At 63.8% G+C, this 467-nt stretch overlaps 1 protein-coding gene across 1 annotated transcript in view; it reads left to right on the top strand.

The window, feature by feature from the left end:
- The window catches only part of RAB3B (RAB3B, member RAS oncogene family), a 61618-nt gene that overhangs the window by 3335 nt on the left and 57816 nt on the right, over positions 1–467 (top strand). The window lies entirely within an intron of this gene.

Below are 467 nucleotides of genomic sequence, written 5' to 3'. Positions count from 1 at the left end.
GGGAGCTGAGAGGGGCAGTGCGGGAAGAGGGTACCAGGCAGCCGAGGGGCGGTGAAGGGGGTGCTAAAGCCAGAGGGCTGAGGGGAAGGCGCGGACGTGAAGAGCTAAGGGGAGAGGGCTGGCTGACTGGCGGGAGTCATTTTGAGCTGGAGAGCAGTGAGTGATGAGGGGAGGGGGCGCTGGGCAGGAGCGGGGTTGCTGGTCGGGGCCAGGGGTAATGAGCATGGAGAGCTGGGAGCGGGAAGGATGCGGAGCAAGAGCCCAGCTGGGTACAGGCAAGACAGGTTACCTGAGTAGAAGGTGAGGGGTGGAGCTTGGGGGTGGGAAGCTTGGAAGAATGGGAAGGTGGGACCCTGGGTGGGACTACCCTGACTGCTGAGGAAGGAGCCGGGAGCTGGTGGAGGGAGACGGTAGTGGCCTTGGATATGGGCAGTGGAATGGGTGCCTGGATTCTGGCTAGAGGTGGG

The sequence above is a fragment of the Pteropus medius genome, unplaced genomic scaffold (assembly GCF_902729225.1).
Source record: "Pteropus medius unplaced genomic scaffold, Ma_sr-lr_union100, whole genome shotgun sequence".
Lineage (NCBI taxonomy): Eukaryota > Metazoa > Chordata > Mammalia > Chiroptera > Pteropodidae > Pteropus > Pteropus medius.
The sequence above is the reverse complement of the archived record's forward strand: the minus strand, read 5'-3'. Positions and strand labels throughout refer to the sequence as shown.